Source organism: Sminthopsis crassicaudata, chromosome 4 (assembly GCF_048593235.1).
Source record: "Sminthopsis crassicaudata isolate SCR6 chromosome 4, ASM4859323v1, whole genome shotgun sequence".
In the NCBI taxonomy this organism is placed as follows: Eukaryota; Metazoa; Chordata; class Mammalia; order Dasyuromorphia; family Dasyuridae; genus Sminthopsis; species Sminthopsis crassicaudata.
The window spans coordinates 29,569,910-29,590,936 of NC_133620.1; the positions used below are offsets into that span (position 1 = coordinate 29,569,910).

The 21,027-nt window shown below is 47.4% G+C and overlaps 1 protein-coding gene across 1 annotated transcript in view; it reads left to right on the forward strand.

The window, feature by feature from the left end:
• Positions 1–7,350: 7,350 nt before the first annotated feature.
• The window catches only part of ERI3 (ERI1 exoribonuclease family member 3), a 142,294-nt gene continuing 128,617 nt past the window's right edge, over positions 7,351–21,027 (forward strand). The window contains exon 1 of the mRNA XM_074266139.1: positions 7,351–7,460. The gene's annotated coding sequence lies outside the window, so the exon portion shown is untranslated. The remainder of the gene's footprint in view (positions 7,461–21,027) is intronic.

The following is a 21,027-nucleotide window of genomic DNA, read 5'->3' on the forward strand; positions in this document are numbered from 1 at the left end:
TATCCCTTGTATTCATTTTTCCAAATTATCCCCTCCCTCCCTCTACTCCCTCCCCTAGATGACAGGCAATCCCATACATTTTACATGGGTTACTGTATAACCTAGATACAATATATGTGTGTGAATCCAATTTTCTTGTTGCACATTAAGTATTAGATTCCGAAGGTATAAGTAACCTGGGTAGATAGACAGTAGTGCTAACAATTTACATTCACTTCCCAGTGTTCCTTCTCTGGGTGTTTCTGTCCATCATTGATCAACTGGAAGCGAGTTGGATCTTCTTTATGTTGAAGATTTCCACTTCCATCAGAATACATCCTCATACAGTATCGTTGTTGAAGTGTACAGTGATCTTCTGGTTCTGCTCATTTCACTCAGCATCAGTTGATATAGGTCTCTCCAAGCCTCTCTCTATTCCTCCTGCTGGTCATTTCTTACAGAAAAATAATATTCCATAACCTTCATATACCATAATTTACCCAACCATTCTCCAATTGATGGACATCCATTCAACTTCCAGTTTCTAGCCACTACAAAAAGTGCTGCCACAAACATTTTGGCACATACAGGTCCCTTTCCCTTCTTTAGTATTTCCTTGGGATATAAGCCCAATAGCAGCAATGCTGGGTCAAAGGGTATGCATAGTTTGATAACTTTTTGGGCATAGTTCCAAATTGCTCTCCAGAATGGCTGGATTCTTTCACAACTCCACCAACAATGCATCAGTGTCCCAGTTTTCCCACATCCCCTCCAACATTCATCATTATTTGTTCCTGTCATCTTAGCCAATCTGACAGGTGTGTAATGGTATCTCAGAGTGGTCTTATGAACAAAATATAAACAGCATAAATTGCAGAAGGAAGGCACTGAAATTAAGAAGAAAGGCTTGGGAACTGGACCTTCTTAAAGCTATTATCTGGGAGTTGAAGGAAACCAAGAAAGCCAAAAGATGCAGGTGCGGAGAGAAAGAACTTGTTATTCCTGCATTTGTTTTACTATATGAGTAGTTACTTCCTTTGCTTTGCTATTAAGGAAATTGTTATGTTTAGGGTCTCACAGTGTGATGATTTTCAGTGACCAGTGGTATAAATGGACGTACATGGGTGGGGGCTTGATGATTGAGAGTGGTGAGCAGGAGGATACTCCCTCCACCGCTGGTTATCCCAGAGATCTGAGAGACTTTGAGCCATGGGAATGGCAAGGAGGGGCAGTGATGGAGTTCCAGTTCATGGTTCCAGGGAGTCTTCCTTCTCCAGGCTGAGCTTTAAAGTTTTTTATTTATTCTTTTTTTTCCATTCACCTATTCATTTAGTTAGTTATTTTGCTGAGGTAATTGTGTACCCAGGGGTACACAGCCAGGAAGTGTGAAGTATCTGACGTCAGATTTGAACTCAGGTCCTCCTGACTTCAGGGCTGGTGCTCTCTCCACCTAGCTGCCCCCTAAGCTTTAAACTTCACAAATCACTCTCCAATCCACAAAGTCTTTAAGGCATATTATTTCCCTCTCCCCTGCTGGATGAGATCCCCCACAGAAGGGGGGGGCTGTCCTTTCTCCTCCTGGACTTGGGCTTCCGCTGAGAGGCACGGCTCCTCTTTCATGTCCCAACAGGATCCTAAGGAAAGCCCAAAAGGGAGGCAGAGGGAGCAGGCATTCCGCTGGTGGGGAGAGGAGAGCATCCTTAGCTATGATACTGGAGATCTGAATCTATCCTAACGCTTCCTGAGTCCTGCTTGAGGCCGGCCAGCCAATGATCATTGGCAAGTTAAGATAGAAGGCACCAGCTCAGGCTGGGGCTGGTGGAGACCCTGTCACAAAGCCTGTGAAGGGGGCCATCCCCAATCAGGTGGTGCCATTTGATTTTCACTTTAAAGGGGGAAGCCTTCAATGGCCCAGAAGAAAGAGGCTAATCAGAAAGCTCTGAGAATGTGGCAGCTGGTCCCCAGAGAGTCCCTGTGGCAGTGCTGACCTCCGGGAGTGCGCCATTCGTCCCCGGGCCTGGCAGCTTTATGGGCGCCCGGCCGCCTCTACAGAGCACCAATTTGCTGCTGTAGTTGGTTTGGGGGACTGAAACTTTCAATAAATCTATATTAAAATCAAAAGGGGAATTAAACAGGCCCCCACGAGGGCTACCTAAGATGAGGCAGCCCATTAGCACCCTGGCCTCCCGGCCTGGCAATCTGTCTCTCAGTTCAGGAGCAGGTCACCGGGGTGATGAATGGTCAGGGGTCCAGATTGCAGCCACTGAAGATGGCAGCCCAAGAGCAGCTGGCAGGCCGAGGAGGAGGAGGAAGGGCCCACAGCCTTCAGGGGTGCTTGGGGGAGGGCAAGAGCTTTTCTCTAAATACCCAAGCAAACACCCTGGTTAAAAGCATCCAACCACAGCATCCAGCAAGACAGCCCAGAGAACAAGGGGATGGAGAAGAGAGAAGGACCGCTGGCCTGGGCTCAGGAGAGCAAGGTCAGAAAGAGGGACCAATGCCCCCTCAGACCCAACCCTCACACCATAGAGGACTCCACAAGTGGTTAGCCAGCTCCTGCTTCAGGACCTCTCAGGGAAGAAGCACTTCTGAGAAGCAGCCCATTGCTCTGGGTATCGCTGACACAATCCTTCCTGGTACCCTGGCAGTCTGGGCCTGCTCTCCAGGGCCAAGAAGAACCAGACTAAGTCCCTGTGCATTAAGAGATGAGAAGATGGGGACAGCTAGGTGGTGCAGGGGGTAGAACACCAGGCCTGAAGTCAGGAGGACCTGAGTTCAAACCTGGTCTCAGACATTTCACACTTCCTAGCTTCTCAGGAAAGTCATTTAACCCCCATTGCCTCAGGGGAAAAAAAGAGGTTATGAGACATTTTTTAAAAATAATAGCCTTTTATTTTCAAAATATATAAAAAAGATAGTTTTCAGCATTTACTCCTGCAAAATCTTGTGTTGCAAAATTTTCTTCCTCCCTTCTCTTCAATCCCCTTCCTTAGACAGTAAGCAATCCAATTTATGTTAAACATGCAATTCTTTTATGCATATTTCCATTTATCATGCTACACAAGAAAAAAAAACAGATCAAAAAGGAAAAGAGAAAGAAAACAAAAAGCAAACAACAACAAAAAAGGTAAAAATACTATGTTGTGATCCATATTCAGTTCCCACAATCCTCTCCCTGGGTAGATGGCTCTCTCCATCCCCAAACCATTGGAACTATCTTGAATCACCTCACTATTGAAGAGGGCCACGTCCATCAGAATTGATCATCATGTAGTCTTGCTGTTGCCATATATAAGGATCTCCTGGTCCTGCTCATTTCCCTCAGCATCAGTTCCTGCCAGTCTCTCCAGGCCTCTCTGAAATCATCCTGCTGATTGTTTCTTACAGAACAATAATATTCCATAACCTTCATCTACCATAACTTGTTCAACCATTCTCTGGGCATCCACTCAGTTTCCAGTTTCTGGCCACTACAAAAAAGGGCTGCCACAAACATTTTTTGCACACATGAGTCCCTTTCCCTCCTTTAGGATCTCTTTGGGATACGGGCCCAGTAAAAACACTGATGGGTCAAAGGGTATGCACAGTTTGATAGTCCTCTGGGCACAGTTCCAAATTGCTCTCCAGAACAGTTGGATCGTTCACAACTCCCTCAACAATATATCAGTGTATGGATTGAATTCTCCTTTTATTTTCACTCCCTCCAACCTTCCTTTCTCCACTCTTATATGATGTGATATCAAGGGCTTGTCATTAAGCTGGTTACCTTTCTCTAGATATTTAATAGTTTATCCATGTCCCCCTTAAGTCATGGTCCCAGAACTAAACACAAGATTCCAAGTGAGCTCTGAAAGAGCAGAGGACCTTCCCATTCTTCTCTAAATGCAGCTCAGTATGGCATGAGATGTTTTTGGCAACCACTTCACATGGTTGACTCATCTTAAACTTGTGGTCCACTAAAACTTGAAAATCTCTTTCAGAACAAGAGACCACTGCTATGTCAGAGAGATCATAAAAAAGGGAAAAGGATCTACACGTAGAAAAATATTTGCAGCAGCTTTTTTAAGGATGGCAAAGCATTGGAAATTGAGGGAATGCCCATCACTTGGGGAACAATTGAACAAGTTGCAGTATATGAATGTTATTGTTCTACAAGAAATGAGGAACAGGCAGATTTCAGAAAAAGCTAGAAAGACCGATATAAACAGATGCTGAGTGAAGTGAGCAGAACCAGGAGAACATTGTATACTGTCTAGAGTCCTTATTTATAGGAATTTGGAGCAGTTTGGGGAGAGTTTGAGCAGGTTCCTGCCTTTACTAGGCCATCTTGGCAGTGTAACAGCAACACTGTGTGATCAATTATGAAAGACTTAGCTCTTCTCTGCAATACAATGATCCAAGACAATTCCCAAAGACTTATAATAGAAAATACCATCCACATCCAGAGAAAGAGCTATGGAGACTGAATGCGGATCAAAGCATACTATTTTTAATTTTTTAAAACATATTTTTTGTCTTTTCTTCCTTGTGGTTTTGTCCCTTTTTCTAATTCTTCTTTTATAATTTAACCAATATGGAAATATGTTTAAGAAGATGGTATATGTATAATCAAATATATATATTTATAAAAAGGGTTAAAATTGTCTATGTATAGCTAGAAATTTTTTTCTCAATAGTATTTTATTTCTACAAATACAGCTGAAGATACTTTTCAACATTTATTTTAGTAAGATTGCGTTTCTTCCTCTTCCTCACTCCTCTGTCCCCAAGAAAGCAAGCAATCTGAGATAGACTAAATATGCGCAATCCTTTTAAATATCTTTCCCTATTTGTCATATTATGCAAGAAAAATCAGACCAAAAGGGAAAATGTCATGAGAAAAAAACAAAAAAACAAAAAAGGGGGAAATACGATATTTTAACTAATTTTCAAGTTCAAGGACTGTTTTATTTTGTCTTGGTGTTTCTAGTACTTCCAGTTGCTAGAGTCTTTTTGAGGTAGTCTTTCATGCACTAGGCATCTGGCATAGTCCTGTTTTTATTTTTTATTTTATTGTCTCCGGTTAGACCATGCGCCCCCGAGGGCAGGGCGGGCTTTTGCCTCTGTATCCCCGTTTAGCACAGTGCCTGGCACACAGTAGGTACTCAATAAATGCTTGGGGACTGACTGAGAACGGTTATGTAACTATGCCTCCCTCCCGTACTCGTGAAGTCCTTTGTGCCCATATGAGATTTAACATTTCTCCCTGCTGATTATTATCTTTTTCGATGCAGCCCAGTGTGCTGGCCTTTCTGGAGTTTCCTGGGTCCTGGCTGTCACCCAATGCGTTAGTTGTCCCACCTGGCCCCGGATTACCTGCCCATTTGATGAGAATGCCACATATGCTTTTGTCTGAGACACGGATAAAACTGTCAGCCGACGGCCCTCCACTGGGACCTTTTGTCACAATGACTGTCCCGTTACCAGATGGGTCTGGCCGCCCCGTCAGTTCTGAGTCATTTGCTTTTGTCATCACCTACACCCTCATCCCTCCGCGCTCCCCACAAGGAAAGTCTGAAATACTTGACTAAAATTGAGGCCGACTGTGTCCGGGAGCCCTCACATCTACTGTTTATATCATCCTACCAAAAAAGAAAATGAGATGCGGCTGCTGTTATGAACTGTTCTCGCTTTTAAAAAAGTTTTTATTCCCCCATTCCACGTAAAGACACTTTTAACATTCATTATAAAATGTTTTTAATTCCAAGTTTTCTCCTTCTTGCTCTTTCATTCTCCCCTCCCTAAGGTGGCAAGCCATTTGATACAGGTTACATATGTGCAATCATGCAAAACATATCTCCCTCTCAAGCAGGTTGGGAGAGAAGGAACAGACTAAAAGAAAAAAAACAAAAACAAAGGAAGGGAAAGAGAGTGCAAGGCACTCGGGTGTTTTGGGGAGGAGACGGCGCGTTTCGTCTTTGGAGCAGAGCCCCGTCATGCGCAGTTGGTTGTCCTGCAGGGTGTTTCCTGGTTCTGCTCGCTTCGCTTTGCATCAGTTTATAGAACGCTTTCTGAAAGCAGCCTGTCCGTCATTCCTTAGAGTACAATCATAATGGATACAATCACACCCTACACATAGTGCATGCCTTTCCCCTTGGGTGCTGTCTGTCCTGTTCTAAGAACTTCCATTTTCCCTGGAGGAGCAGTCTGGGGGTAAGGGGGCGGGGCTGGAGGGTCCTCATTCATCTGGTGAGAGGGAGAGCAGATCTTCGGTTCTCTTACTTTGAGCTGTGAATCTAGAGCAGCGGTCCTCAGACTTTTTAAATAGGGGTCAGTTCCCTGTCCCTCAGACTGCCGGAAGGCCGGACTACACTAAAAACAAAAGCTCACGCTCTGTCTCCGCCCCTCGCCCATCCACTTCACCGTATCTCCGTCTTTCCCTCCCGCAGGCCCCAGCCCCGTTCCATCCCTCGTCCCTCATGCGCCAGTGTCTGACCGCCCTGGAACAGAACACTCTGGTTATCTCATTTGATCTTTATCCCATGTCACAGAGGAAGAAACTGCGGTCAGAGGCGGAGGAACGTGTCCGGGGTGACCCTGCACATGCGCGCCCAAGGTGGGATTTGCAGTGAGGTCCTCCCCACTCCAGGGGCAGCCCTCCGGCCACTCGGCCCCTCTTTGCTTCACTTCCGGGGTGACTCTTCGCCCCGCCCGCCTCAGTGCCCCAGGCCGCACCCCTCCCCCCACTCCTCTCAGTTCTGGAACACTAGTCATTTTCCCCTGGCCCGGCAGGGTCCCCTTCTCTCTCCGGCCCACCCACCGTGCTCGGGGCCTCCTAGAGGACTGGAGGCCCCCTGAGGGCAGGACTGCCTGAGCCGGTAGGTTCCCTCAAAGTCTCTGCTAAGTCCTTGATCGTCTCCATCACTCAGAGTGTGAATGAAAGAACGGGAGCCGCGGCGGGAAGCACAAAGGACTGGAACGAAAGGCAAGCGTTGGAGACAAAAGGGTCACGTGACGGCCGCCTGCACGAAGGGCACCGGATTAGGGAGGGAATGAGGGACCAAAGGTAGCAGTGCAGTGCTTAGTTGGGACTGACTGCAGCCCGGAACTCCTGGCTCCTTGCTCCCCAAAGCGGGGGAGCTGCTGTTAAATCCAACAGCTCCGTCTTCCAGTCCGGAGCCAACGCCCCCCTCCCCCCCGGCTTCGTAAGGCGCGGCCTGGATCTGGGGGCCCGGGGCCCACGTGTCCCTAGCCAAACATGCGCACTGGGCCCCAGACCCGCTCAGAGACTGACCCACCGGGACTACAACCCCCAACATAACTAGCGGCAATAGAGGCCTGGCGGGGCGCCGCGACGCGCATGCGGCCGGAGATGCGAGGGCCGGTGCGAAGGAAGCCACGCCCCCCAGCCTCTCATTGGCCCACGGTCTCGGCGGCGGGCTCGTCGGTTGGCCGGCACGGCCGCCCGTCGGCGGCGCCGCGCGGGGTCAGAGGGCACGGAGGTGAGTCGGTGTGTTGTGGGGACTCGTGGTGCGGGCTGTCGCCGCCGCGGCCGCCAAGGGGGGCGACGGGCAGCGGGCGGAGCCGGTCTCGCCTTGGCCTCCCCCGGACGCGGGCCCGTTCCGCAGCCCTGCGCTTGCTCGTCCGCCGCGGCCCGGGGGAGGCCGGCGCGGGGCCTGCGGGCGCCCGGGGGGCGGGGGCGCGCGGGGCGGTGGCGGGAGCGCGGACGTGGCGGCGGGAGCGCGCGCTGGGGGCTGGGGGCTTGGGGTAGGGGCGGGGTGCGGGCAAGGGTTGTCATGGCGACGGGTACCCCGCTGCGGGCGGGACCCGAGCAGGGTTGCCATGGCGACGGCCCTCTCCCTCTTGCGGGGCGGGGCTGAGGAAAGGTCTGGATAGATGGGGGGCTCCCCTCTCCAGTGGGATTGGTATTGAGGGAGGTGTGGATAAAAGGGCTGCTCTTCTTGGAGGAGAAACCTAGGTTTTAAAGGGGTGCCCCTCCCTCCTAAGGAATTAGTTATTAGAGTAGAGCAGTTGAGGTGGGCCTTCATGGGAACACCCCTCACCTAAGGACATTGGTGGGTGGGTGGGGGCAGGGTGGTCTGAATGGGATGACTCCGGCTTTCCTGGGGAGGGCTGGCTATTAGGAGGGCTCCTCCCCTTGAGGGGATAAGTATCTTAGAAGGAGCCCCTCTGCTGGGAGTAGCTGGGGGGGTACCCCCCCAGGATGGTAGCTGAGTGGCCTCTGAACCACAGGAGGCAGGCCTCTAACATCCTCCTTTTTTGGTGGGAAGGAGAAAAAAGGGAGTTTTTGGGGTTGGGGGAAGGGGGCTTTATGACTCTCTCTTGGGTAAGAAGAGGGCTGAGGGACAGTTTGGTCCTGACTGAAAGGCCTACCTGGCCCAAGGGGAGAGGTCCCAGAGCAGGGCGGTCTCTGGCTCTGTCCGGTGAGGTGGGACTGGAAAAGGCCCCCGATGGGGGTGAGCCCCCTCCCAGTGGCTGTACAGAGCGGCGTGGGTTTCCCTTTACAGCAGATGCATGGGTGGCTCTGGGGCTCCGGCCCATACAAGCCCTGTGGTGTTGCCATACTGGCTGCTGGGTCAGACTGAAGGACTTGCAAGTCTTTGGCTTGGTTTGGTGTTTGGGCTCCTATATTTAGGACTGGATGGAATCGATGTCTTTTTGAAAACCACTGGCCCCGACAGTTTGAACTATTACCTCTGCTAATGGTCTCTGGTCACCTCCTTAACATCAGCTCTTGCCAGAGAGATTTACTGGGGCTCCCTTCTGAATGGCAGCACCGCATGAATCTGATTGGCCAAATACTAGGCTGTATTTCACCTCTGGTCTGTGAGGATTGGCTCGCTGATCTGGATTGTGGAATTTCTAACAGGACTTGGCTTCATCAAATACGGCTTTATTCTGACTTTATCATACACGGTGTACCTTGTTTTAGTGGGTTGGTGCTTTGAGCTTAAGTCTATAACACCTGAGTCCCCTAGAGCTTAAAAGTCCATTTATAAACAGTGATTTGGAGTGTGACTTCAGTAATGTGAGTGTCTGGGAACTTGGTTAGAAACCCACCACTTGGCTGCTGTGCGGGGAAGTGATTGATAAGGTTTCCTTTATGGATTCTGGGGTGGTTCATTGGAGCTCGGAGCACTTGACTCCACTGAAGTGCTCCAAATTAAAAGCTCGTTAACAATTCCTACCCAGAGATCCTGTAAATAATCAGCTGGCTAGGTCAGGGAGGGAACAGTCACCACAGTTCCCCATATCTTATTAGCTGGAAACTTCTAAATAAAGGTGATTAAAAACATTGAAAAGTGGTGTTTTCTTTGTGCTGGGTTCATTTGGTGAATGGCTTCCTTGGAAATGTGTGAAAAGGGGCAGGGGAATTGGGGAAAGAGGCTTGTACTTCCTGATGCTGCCAGGCCTCGAGAAGATTGTCCTGCAAAGCCAACCAGTCTGCCAGGGGCATAGTGGTCAGCTCTCTGATAGGAGGGAAGTGAAAAAAATCCTTGGGGCTTGGGCTTCAAGAATCTGGGGTCACAAGCACATCAGGCTTTTGTTGCTTTGAGTTTCTGAGAGAGTCATTCTGTGGCGTCCTATGATTTTAAATGGTCTAAGACTGATTTTTTTCTTTAGGTGTTGATTTAAACTTTGTGTAGCTCTTTGAATTGGCAAGCCATCCTAGTGAAGGTCAGACTCATTCTTGTGGTGTGTTTGTTGCATGGGTGAGGAGTCGAAGTCACTGACTTTGAGAGTGTAGACCTACATTTCGAAGATCCAGGCTCCTCCCCCATCCCCTTCCCCAGCAACCTGGCCTCCAGTGCTCAGTTATACAATCCCATGCTGACCTTGCCCTATCTTAGTCTGAAGACTAATGCCTTCTTTCTATTCTCTGTGTTTCTGGTCCCCTTCACTGCCAGTTAGCCTGTGGATAAAGATAAAGATCTTTAACGTTTGCCAAGGTAAACTTCCCTAGGAAGAACAGCCGGCCGCTCAAGTCCAGAGTGCCTTTCTAAAGCATCTGCTTTGTGCCAAGTGCCATGCTAGGGACGTGCTAGAATGACAAAAATGGCACTCTTCTTGTCCTCAGAGATTATATCCCATAGTGGTAGACACCGTGGACATGTGAGCGCAGAAAATAAATGCTGGGCAGTTTTGGTCAGGGAAGAAAGGAAGAATGCCTAATGAAGGAGGTGGCCTTGGAAATGAGCTTCAAAGAAAACTGGAGAGTAGAGGTGAAGCATGAGGAGCAGCCAGAGAGTGAAGTTGGACTTGTTTGGCTTTCAGTGTAGGAGAGGATCATGACATCAGGAAGGAGATGCCATGACATGCAAGTGAATTGGATTTAAGTGAGGGAGGGCTGGGCAAAATCAGTGACATGTTCTCTTCCAGAGCCATCTGGGTCCAGTGGCAAAACATAGAGAGATGGCCTCAGATGCAGTGGGAAACCTTGGCCTTTTTAAGCAAAGGTCTTTAACAAGGCTCAGTTTGACTGAGGCAACACCCATTCGGTGATTTCTGGGAAAGAAATGAGGCTGAGTATGACCTTTTATGTAGTCCAAAAAAAATCAGTTTGGGAGGGGGAGACCTTCAGGGTTTCTGGCCAAGTAGAGCTTAAACTGTGACCAAGTGGAGCTTGGCCTGGGGCCTATTCTTGGCCAGTCAATGAAAGCCAGAGTGATTTGGGTTTAAGGCCTATTAATAACGGAATGTAGCCCATAAGTCTTAAGATATCTTGTACAGTTTCAGTGGTGAAAATTTATTCCTTTGGGCAGAGCACCCACCGTAAGGGTATGATGCCCCATGTAGACATAGGAAAGGGAAAGAAAAGAAAAAGAGATGTGTTGCCCAACCGGCCAGTTGTAGCTGGGTCCCCAGTGGGACAGCTCCTCCTCCCAGTAGTATGAATTGGGAGGCTGTGCCAAGTCACCAGCCTCCCTTTCTCTTGGGGAGCCATCAGTTGGTCTAGAAGAGGACTGATAAGGAGGGTTGGATCCAGCGTGACTTTTAGTCAGAGTTGATGCTTGATCCATAGATCACAGGATCTCACTGAAGTTTCTTTTGAGTAGGGAGAGTGACATCATCAAACTTGTGCAGAAATCCCCAAGGAGGAGGGAGTAGGGAGAAGCAGGGAGACTGATTAATCCAGGTCTGAGGTACTGAGGGTCTACACAAGGAGGTGCTTGTGGAGTAGAGAGAAGAAGGTGCTCATAGATGAGATGTTATAGAGAATAAGAAATGAAATCATGACTGTATGTCAGGGAGAGAGCATGAACAGTCCAGGATGGGACCAGGCCTGTGAGCCTGGTAACTGGGAGGATGGTGGTGCCCTTGCTGGACATCAGGAAGTTGAGGGGAGAATGGAGGGAAAGGTTGTGTTCTCTTTTTGCCATGCCAAGTTTGAGATTTGTAGAGCTTAGAGCAAGGGGTTCTCAAACTACTGAGGACGTTTATGCAGCTGAGGATCTTTATGACCCCCCTCCCCCCTTTATGGCAAATGGGCTGAGGGGCGGAGACAGAGTGTGAGCTTTTTTTTTTGTTTAACTATAGTCCGGCCCTCTCACAGTCTGAGGGACAGTGAACAGGCCCCCTATTTTAAAAGTTTGAGGACCACTGCCTTAGAGTTTAGATGAACTACCATGGTCTCTGAGGTTCTAATTCTGAAATGCTGTGATTTTTTTTTTGTTTTTGGACAAAGGAGTACAAATAAGGAAGAATTCTTATCAGGAGGATCAGTGAATGTGTTCATTAGGGCAGTGTCCATGCTAGGTCTTTTTTTTTTTTTTTTTTTTTTTTTTTTTTAATTATTATAGCTTTTTATTTTCAAGATCTATGTGGGTAATTTTACAGCACTGACAATCACCAAGCCTTTTGTTCCAGTTTTTCCCCTCCTTCCCCCCTTCCTCAGATGGCAGGCCGTCCAATACATATTGAATATGTTAAAGTATAAATTAAATATGATATATGTATACATTCCAAACAGTTATTTTGCTGTACAAAAGGAATCGGACTTTGAAATAGTGTACAATTAGCCTGTGAAGGAAATCCAAAATGCAGGCAGACAAAGTTAGAGGGATTGGGAATTCCATGTAGTGGTTCATAGTCATCTCCCAGAGTTCTTTCACTGGGTGTAGCTGGTTCAGTTCACTACTGCTCTATTGGATCTGATTTGGTTCATCTCATTGTTGAAGAGGGCCACGCCCATCAGAATTGATCATCATACAGTATTGTTGAAGTATACAGCGATCTCCTGGTCCTGCTCATTTCACTCAGCATCAGTTCATGTAAGTCTCTCCAGGCTTTTCTGAAATCATCCTGTTGGTTGTTTCTTACAGAACAATAACATTCCATAATATTCATATACCACAATTTATTCAACCATTCCCCAGTTGATGGGCATCTACTCAGATTCCAGTTTCTGGCCACTACAAACAGGACTGCCACAAAAATTCTGGCACATACAGGTCTCTTTCCCTTCTTTAAAATCTCTTTGGGATATAAGCCCAGTAGTAACATTGTTGGATGAAAGGGTACGCACAGTTTGATAACTTTTTGGGCATTACTCCAGATTGCTCTCCAGAATGGCTGGATCTTTCACAACTCCACCAACAATGCATCAGTGTCCCAGTTTTCCCATATCCCCTCCAACATTCAGCATTATCTTTCCCTGTCATTCTAGCCAATCTGACAGATGTGTAGTGGTATCTCAAAGTTGTCTTAATTTGCATTTCTCTGATTAATAATAACTTGGAGCATCTTTTCATATGGTTAAAATTAGTTTCAATTTCTTCATCTGTTCATATCCTTTGACCATTTATCAATTGGAGAATGGCTTGATTTGTTATAAATTAAAGTTAATTCTCTATATATTTTGGAGATGAGGCCTTTATCAGAACCTTTGACTGTAAAAATGTTTTCCCAGTTTATTGCTTCCCTTCTAATTTTGTCTGCATTAGTTTTGTTTGTACAAAACTTTTTCAATTTGATACAATCAAAATTTTCTATTTTGTGATCAGTAATGATCACTAGTTCTAGTTCTTCTTTGGTCATAAATTCCTTCCTCTTCCACAGGTCTGAGAGGTAAACTATCCTATGTTCTTCTAATTTATTTATAATCTCATTCTTTATTATGCTAGGTCTTAAGGGAGGAATTTTAGCAGGAGGAAATGGAGGTGAGAAATTAAAAACAGCATGGTGAGCAAAAAGACTTGGAGGTGGGAAAGTGCACGGTGTCTCTAGAGGATGATAATTAGATAATTAGTAAAACATTGAGCTTATGAAGGAGGTTGTGGGAGAGAAGTTGAAATATATTCTCACTTAGCCTCGGGGCTTGAGACACTAGGGAAAGGATTGGCAGATGTGATGGTGGAACAGCTGGAGTTAATCTTTAGGATGCTGGGTTGAGGGGAGAATCAATGAGCCACTAGAAAAGAGAAAAATATGGCCCACAATTTAAAAAAGGAAACGTGAGTTCCATAATCTCACAATCTGGTGATCTAGGCGTCTCCCTGGCCAAGTCCTGAGCAGCTGTTTATGAGCATCTAGCAAGGGGATAGCTGATCACTAGGAGCCAGCACGGGCTTACTTGGAAAATACCATCTCCCATCTAATCCTATCCTTTTTTTGGCAGGGTTACTGGACTGGGTTGATAGGGCAAAGCAGTAGATACTAAGGCATCTGGATTTTAGCCAAACATTTGACAAAGCCTCTGACCTGCCCTGGGTGGAAATGCAGATGTGGATTGGATTAGGTGGATGCCCAGCTGGTTGATTAGTGGGTTGATGTCAGCCTGGAGGGCTTAGTCTGCTCTGCTCTGATCAGCATTTTTATTTATTTTTATTAAAAAAATTCTGAACTTAACAAAGAGAATAGGCAGAAACAAGAATTTCTATATACATAGTAGAACAGAAAAAGGATTTTGTATGCAACTTCAAATCTCTGTTTTGTATAACTGGATTTTCAAAAGTATATAATAAATTCAATAATAACCTGAGCTGTTCTGCTTGGTTTGGGATTCTTTCTGGGTTTCCTCCTGTTCTGTTCTGTTCTGTGCATTTTAAAAAGATGCTTCAATAATTCCTTCCTTTTCCCTTTCCTTTTCCATATCCCTTCCCTTTCCTTTTTCTTTCCCTCATTTTTCCTTTTCTTTTTCCTTCCCTTTCTTCCCTTTCCTTATTCTTTCCCTCTTTTTTCCTTTTCTTTCTCTTTCCCTTCCCTTTCCTACCCTTTTTCCTTCCCTTCCTACTTTCCCTTCCTATTTTCCCTTCCTTCCTTCCTTCTTTCCTTCCTCTCTCCTTTATTTCCTTCCTTTTTTCCTTTTCTTTTCCTATCCCTAAACCTCCTCTTGCTTCCCTCTCTCCCCTTTTTGGAATAAAAGAAAAGCAAAACTCTTTTAACATATATACAAAGTATAGCAAAACAGATTTCCTCATTGGCCATACCTAAAAAACATGTCCCCTGAGCCCTGTTAGCTAATAACATGTTTGATGATCTCTTCTCTGGGATCATGATTGGTAATTGCATTAATCAATTCTTCATAAGTTCATACAAGTCTTAGTCCTTGTATCTGAAACCATCCTCTTCATTTTTAAGGAGCAGTCATCTCTCATTCACATTCCCTTACAGAGATTTGTTCAGCCATCCCTCAGTCGATGGGCGTCCTTCGTTGCCAGCTCCTTGCCACTACCAAAAAGAGCTGCAAAATCCTCCTTTGTGTTTATGTAGGTTCTTTTCCTCTCTCTTTTCTCCTTGGGGCCTGGGCCTGGTGGCAGTGCTGCTGCTTTGGAAGGTGGAGCAGAGCTCCAGGCTGCTCTGTAGATTGGCTCCACTCCTCAGCCTCCTTGGGTGTGACATTTTTTCCTCATTTGTCATCTTTGTCAACCTGACTTCCTCAGAATTGTTTTGATGTGTGTCTCTGATAGCGATTGGGAACACTTTTCTATGGTGGTTGATAGCTTGGAATTCTGCCCTTCAGAACTGCAGGTTCCTGTGCTTTGACCATTTATCTATGGGGGAATGGCTCTAGTTCTTACACAGTTGAATCAGAAGGTAGTAGTGTAGATTGGCTATGAACAGCAGAAAAACTTTATGCCATTCCTCCACAGGCACCTGTTTCCCTTCTCGTTTTCATGCTGACTTGATTATTCACGGCTTTTTTAGTTTTTGTAATCTGAGCTGGGCATTTTGTCCTCCTAGTCACAGACCCTCTCTGTCTGGGCTGGTCCTGCCCAGTTATGAGAGACGTCTTCTTCCTCACTCCTTTATTCTGTCTTGTAGACATTCTGTATGGTGTGAGATGTTGGTCCGTACTTTATCTCTCCTGGACTCGTTTAACATTGTTATTGATGGACACAGACCCAAAGGGGCGCTTGTCAGATCTGTGTCTGTCAGGAAGCCACAGGGGGGATCCCTGCTGGGGTGGGGGGGGCACATTAGGTTTCTCCAGCTAGTTGAGGTCTTTTTAAATTCTGAACTTCAGTTACTCTAGGACAGACAGGAGGATCCATAGTGAGAAGCATCTTGGGAAGATCTGAGTTCATATTCTCCCTGAGATAGTAGCTAGATGACCGAGCACCTGTCTGCTTTGGTAATGACATCTTCCTCACGCAGCAGTTGTAAGGGTCAGTTAAGGTGATATTTGTCAAGACATGGCAGGGTGCCTGACACACAGTAGGTATTCCCCTCCTTCCTTCCCTCATTTGGATTCCAGGTTCTAACATTGCCTGAGGCAGCAGACCCCCTGGACAGCTGCTTTGTTCCCGCACCATCCACATTCCAGGCTCTCCTCTAGGCACTGGGGACACAAAACAATTCCTCAAGGCTCCGCTAGTCTAATGGGGAAGTGGTGCCTTCACCCACAGGCACAAAATGGGGAGAGGGAGATGCTAGCAGCAGACAGCTGTGGGGTAGACTGGGGGAAGGTCCGGCAGCAAGGTGAGCCGAGGGCCCGAGGCCGAGGCCTGGGGACAGTTGGGAAGGTCCAACAGTGCCTGCCAGAGGAGCTTGTTTGTGTTTGGTCTGGAGGTAATGGGGCACCCCTGAGCGTTTGAGGGAGGGAGTGATATGGTCACTGCTCCCCTCTGTTTTGTACTTGGTGCAGGCCTGGGTTCTGGGGGTGAGGACACATGAGCAGAGAGGCCTGCCTCAGAGCTCTTGCATATTGTTGGTGTTTCTGGGGCTGGGAGGTCCTGGCCCAGGTGTGGCTCTGAGCAAGACGGTAAGCAGAACTTTGCCAGGGTGCAAAGAGACTCAGAGCACGGTCCCTGCAGGACCCCAAGGGGGAAGCAGAACTCTAGACCACCATGCTGTGGGCAGGAGGCATTGGAGGGAAGGCCTCTGGTGAAGAGGACTGCTTCCTGCAGAAGGTGGCTGAAGGGGAAGCCAGTGGAAGCTGGGGATTCCAGGCAGGGACGGCCCTGGGTTGTGGCAGAGGGAGGGTGCCAGGTGGAGCAGGGCCGGGCGATGAAGGCTGTCAGGGGACGGACCTTTCTTTGGCTTTTGTCTCAGGTGGTGATGACCATGTGGGAGAGTGGAGGGAAGTGGAGGGTGATATCCAGCACCTTTCCCTTTGCCCAGCCTGTGGCCCTCTTTGTCTGGAGAGGCAATTCCCTAGCTGGAGTGTCCCCTCCTCCCCGCCGGCTCTGTGGGAAGAGTCTAGAGGCAGAGCGTCTGTTCAGGGCATCCTGAGGAGGGGGAGAGGTGGATGCAGAGCCTCTCACGGGGGGAACCCAGCTGGGCACATTGGTAGAGGGGGGCTTGCAAGGGGCTGGGCAAGGAAAAGGTGCTGGTTAGGAGATGGAGCGGGGAACAGCAGCAGGCTTGTGTCGGCAGCAACCAGTGGCCACTCGCGAGTCCTGCCACTTTGTGGGCCTGCAGTGGCAGTCTCGGCACCATCTGGCCGGACAGACTTCTTCAGGGCAGGGGGGTCCGTGGCCAGGAGCCATTCGCCAGGAGCCCAATAGTGTCAACAAAGGGACTCCGGCTTCTAGGCTGTAGCTTAGTTTTCTGATCACAGTTCCCCAAACTGTGGCTGTCCCCGCCCTGTCTGGTGGCTGGAGCCCTTTGTCTTTGCAGAGGGCTTTCCAGCCCCAAATTAGGAGGTGGGTTGGGGTCAGCGTTTGTGTCCCTGTGAGCTCACTGAGGCTGGCTGCAAGGCGTGTGCAAGGAGGGGAGCTAGAAACGCAGGGTGGGGCTGTGCTTTTGCCTCTTCAGTTTTTCTTCCTTGAAGGGAAGCCAGGGAGGGGTCAGCCGGGGCCTGTTAGGGTATTTTTTCATCCTCATCCCCCTGGGGTGATCCTGGGGAGGCCCAGGGGAAGCCGGGATTGTTGTGGGTGCTCAGCCTTGTTCCAGGTACAATCCAGAGGCACATAATTTATGGCAGTGTCAGAGCTAGCTGCCGGCGGGCACCTCAGTGACTTGAGAGGCCATTAGTATGCCTGTTCAGACCCTCGGTGTCCTTGCAATTGATTCTCCTTTGCATGTGTCTGATTTGGGAAGTTGTAGATCTGTGAGCAGTGATTGGATGTGACAGTCCAAACATGGGTCCCTAAATTAATCCTTTTAATAGTATTCCAGGCCCAAGGTAATGGTCTCATCTCCTCCCATGGGGAGCCCAGCCTGGCCTGCTGCTTCAGGGCGCTCTGGCCCAGCCGAGAGAGGTTGGGGGGACAGAGCTTTGGAGCTGGGTAAAGCCTTAGAGCCAGCCTTCCCAGGTCACAGAGGACGGAGGGGCAGGGCCCACTTTGATAGAGGGTGCCCAGGAGGATTTTCCCCAAATTTGTTTGGATTCTTTCTATTGTACCTTGTGCTGATTGGCTGCTGCTTCTGAAATATGGAAAGATTTGTTCCTTTAGAAGGGATGTGGAGGAGCTGGCCCTAAAGGTATATATATATATAAATGGAGAGCATTCCTTCCTGTCAGGGGAGGTGGGCGGAGTTGTCCAGCCCAAATCTTTCAAATCAACCGTATTCTTCCCTCTGTCTTGACTGCTTTTAGGCAGTCCCACTTTGTTTCCAGAGGAAGCTGGATTGTACATCTGGGGAGGGGTTCTTTATCTTGGTGAGAATTCACTTCAGCAAGGCTGGGCTCTGGGATGGGCCCCACCCCAGAATGGTCTGCCAAGTAGAGAAATGGACTCCCAAATCATCCTAGTCACAGACTGAGGCGTGTGGGTGGGGACCAGTTGGGCTTGGAGGCCTTTTCTGCATTGACCTTGGCCCTCTCGAGGTGGCCAGCCAGGTTCTTTAGCTGCCATGTGACCTTGGAGAAGCCATGACATCTTAGCCTCCGTTCCCTTCATTGACCCATGGGACTAGTAATGCACACCAGTCTTCCTCACAGAGGAAAGCACCCCAGGAAATGTGAGTTATTGTTTGTTTCCTGCTCCTGTTTGGCCTTTGGGGAGGTCCAGGCCTGGTACTTTATCTGCAGGTAGATGAGCAAGCAATATGGTAGCCACTGACTGGGGAAGGATGAGGCGGCGCAGGGAGGAGAGGTCATCCCCTTACACTCCTGGCGCAGTCGGTGCTCAGGGTAGCTTATCTTCCTCATCCCCTCCCCCACCTCTGAGGGCTGGGGTTTGAGCATGAGAGCCAGTCCGCTGCGCCAAGCTGCGACAGATGAGCCTCCATCCCCAAGTCTGCGTGACTGGGGCTGGGGAACGGCAGCGATCTGCCCGTTCCGCAATTATTTTGTCGTCCAGGATGCTCAGAAAGATTAAGCTGCTGGTGGATCCATGTGTGGCCTGAAATAAAGTGGGTAAAAACAACTGTTCCGTCCCAGCTGTGACCCCAGATGGAGGCTGCCCAGGCTTTGGGGAGCTGCAAACTGGTTAGTAAATGTTGGGTAAATCACGGGACACATTTAGCCTAATGATGACGGATGCCAAAAGCGAGGCTCTTGAGACTTGGGAGGTGTGGCCAAGCCCCTGCCCAGGACTGGCATTTTCGAGTGCCCTGCAGGCTTTGGTACTTGTGCATGGCTAGTCTTCAGTGGCAGAAATGGCAGGAGTAGCGGCTGGCCTTGGATGGGGCTGGCAGCCGAGGTGAGCTTGGGGGAAGGAGCTGAAGTGGGCTAGACTCTGCATGGCCCCATGTATAGGGTGAACCCCAAGGCTAGCCCGAGAGTGGGAGAAGCCTTGGGTTATGTGGACCAATGGTACCCTCACCTCCAGTTTCCCGGGTGTCATCCTGGAAGAACTTCAGGAGACACATCTATCTTTGTGCATCTCCCTGAGCACTCTATTCCTACTCACTTATTCACTCCATCACCCAGTGGGTGAGGAGAGTGACCTTTCCTTTCTGTAGGATCATAGGACCTGATTCCTTGTGAGTGCTTCCAGAGGGAAGGTTGTAGATCCTCTAGGCTGATGACTTCAGTGCAATTCCTGGAAAAAAAATTTTTTTTAATATAATTTAATTTTTATTTTATTTTATAATTATAACTTTTTTTTTTGACAGTACATATGCATGGGTAATTTTTTACAACATTATCCCTTGCACTTACTTCTATTCAGATTTTTTCCCTTCCTCCCCCAACCCCCTCCCCCAGATGGCAGGCAGTCTTATACATGTTAAATATATTATAGTATATTCTAGATACAATATATGTGTGTAGAACCGAATTTTTTGTTGCACAGGAAGAATTGGATTCAGAAGGTAAAAATAACAGTTTACACTCATTTCCCAGTGTTCCTTTTCTGGATGTAGCTGGTTCTGTCCATCATTAATCACTTGGAATTGGATTAGCTCTTCTCTATGTTGAAGAAATCCATTTCCATCAGCATACATCCTCGTACAGTATCATTGTTGAAGTGTATAATGATCTTCTGGTTCTGCTCGTTTCACTCAGCATCAGTTGATGTAAGTCTCTCCAAGCCTCTCTGAATTTATCCTGCTGGTCATTTCTTACAGAACAATAATATTCCATAACCTTCATATACTATAATTTACCCAACCATTCTCCAACTGATGGACATCCATTCATCTTCCAGCTTCTAGCCACTATGAAAAGGGCTGCCACAAACATTTTGGCACATACAGGACCCTTTCCCTTCTTTAGTAGTTCCTTGGGGTATAAGCCCAGTAGTAGTATGGCTGGGTCAAAGGGTATGCACAGTTTGATAACTTTTGGGGCATAATTCCAGATTGCTCTCCAGAATGGTTGGATTCTTTCACAACTCCACCAGCAATGCATCAGTGTCCCAGTTTTCCCACAGCCCCTCCAACATTCATCGTTATTTGTTCCTGTCATCTTAGCCAATCTGACAGGTGTGTAATGATATCTCAGAGTTGCCTTAATTTGCATTTCTCTGATCAATAGTGATTTGGAACACTCTTTCATATGAGTGGAAATAGTTTCAATTTCATCATCTGAAAATTGTCTGTTCATATCCTTTGACCATTTATCAATTGGAGAATGGCTTGATTTCTTATAAAGTCAATTCTCTGTATATTTTGGAGATGAGGCCTTTATCAGAACCTTTAACTGTAAAATTTTTTTCCCAATTTGTTACTTCCCTTCTAATCTTGTTTGCATTAGTTTTGTTTGTGCAGAAACTTTTTAATTTGGTGTAATCAAAATTTTCTATTTTGTGATCAATAATGATCTCTAGTTCTCCCTTGGACACCTACTCCTTCCTCCTCCACAAGTCTGAGAGGTAAACCATCCCATGTTCCTCCAATTTATTTATGATTTCGTTCTTTATGCCTAAATCTTGGACCCATTTTGATCTAATCTTAGTATGTGGTGTTAAATGTGGGTCCATGCCTAGTTTCTGCCATACTAATTTCCAGTTTTCCCAGCAGTTTTTGTCAAATAATGAATTCTTATCCCAAAATTTGGGATCTTTGGGTTTGTCAAAGATTAGATTGCTATTTTTATTCACTATCTTGCCCTGTGAACCTAACCTATGCCACTGATCAACTAGTCTATTTCTTAGCCAATACCAAATGGTTTTGGTGACTGTTGCTTTATAATATAGCTTTAAATCAGGTACACTTAGACCACCTTCCTCTGACTTTTTTTTCATTAGTTCCCTTGCAATTCTCGACCTTTTATTC